We start from the raw sequence: 1115 nt of genomic DNA, 5'->3' as shown, positions 1-1115 counted from the left end.
GCACTCAGTAGAGCGCACACCTCCTCTCACGCAGCACTGATCACGTTTGGCCCTCAAAATATACGGAAATGTGTCCGTTATCAACGGACACATACCATTTTGGTAGAACAATGGGGAGTAATATTATATACATGTGTCCGCTAAGTTTCGTCAAAGTCCGATTATTTTTGATTGAGTTACAGAGCAAAAATAGTGTGTAAAATTGGTCCCCATGTTAACAGATAGGGATTTTTGTGACCTTGACCGTCCAAAATCTAATCACTTCTAAGTTGGACCATAGTCCAAATGTATGCCAACTTTCTTCCAAATCCATTCAGCCGTTTTCGAGAAATCCTTCTGAGAAACACAGACGCACAGGAGTGAAAACATAACTTTCGGTGGCTGATGTAATAGCTTCCTTTACAGTAACGCCATGTAAACTAGATTAACAGTTTCTTGTCATCACCCGCATGCACTTGGTACAGCCGTATCAAACATCGTTATTTATGCTAATAGCTTAAGCTAATATCATGTGATACTAAACACTCTTTAATTAGGAGAATTTTATAAAAGTTAGCAAATTTGTGCTTAAAATTTGGCAATGAATAATGACGGCTCACTCGTATGATTCTTTTGAAAACTTGAGCTAGAAACTGCTAATATAGTTTGCTTGGCCTAACGAATACTTGTGTATCTGCACGTACTTTCACTCTATAATTTTGCTGCTCCTAATCAGCCATCTTTAATCCGAATGACAAAAAACTAAAAACTGTTCACTTTTACTCTAAGGTGAAGCTGTAGTAAAATTTTAGACTAATAGCGTAGGTGTGTGCAAACATTTGGGCAAAACTGAACGGTTTTTGTTGAATAACTTTATACATGTGGTTTATATTTAGACCAGATTTAACACCTAATTGTATGTTTCAAAGATCTATCAGTGTTCCAAATTTGAAGAAAATCCATGGAAGTTAAATATGTTTTTCTATTAAATAAAGTTTCCATACTTTCGGTGCAAAGGAAAAAAATAGGTTTGTTTGTTTTGAACAAGGGCTATCTGCGCTAGCTGTCCCTAATTTAGCAGTGTAAGACTAGAGGGAAGGCAGCTAGTCATCACCCACCGCCAATTCTTGAGCTAC

The 1115-nt window shown here is 37.0% G+C and overlaps 1 long non-coding RNA gene across 1 annotated transcript in view; it reads left to right on the top strand.

Moving 5' to 3' along the window:
- The first annotated feature begins 867 nt into the window (after positions 1-867).
- The window catches only part of LOC111086793, a 24718-nt gene continuing 24470 nt past the window's right edge, over positions 868-1115 (top strand). Inside the window, exon 1 of the long non-coding RNA XR_002611512.1 lies at positions 868-973. This is a non-coding gene — a long non-coding RNA (uncharacterized LOC111086793). The remainder of the gene's footprint in view (positions 974-1115) is intronic.

Source organism: Limulus polyphemus, unplaced genomic scaffold (genome assembly GCF_000517525.1).
Source record: "Limulus polyphemus unplaced genomic scaffold, Limulus_polyphemus-2.1.2 Scaffold1434, whole genome shotgun sequence".
In the NCBI taxonomy this organism is placed as follows: domain Eukaryota; kingdom Metazoa; phylum Arthropoda; class Merostomata; order Xiphosura; family Limulidae; genus Limulus; species Limulus polyphemus.
The sequence above is the reverse complement of the archived record's forward strand: the minus strand, read 5'-3'. Positions and strand labels throughout refer to the sequence as shown.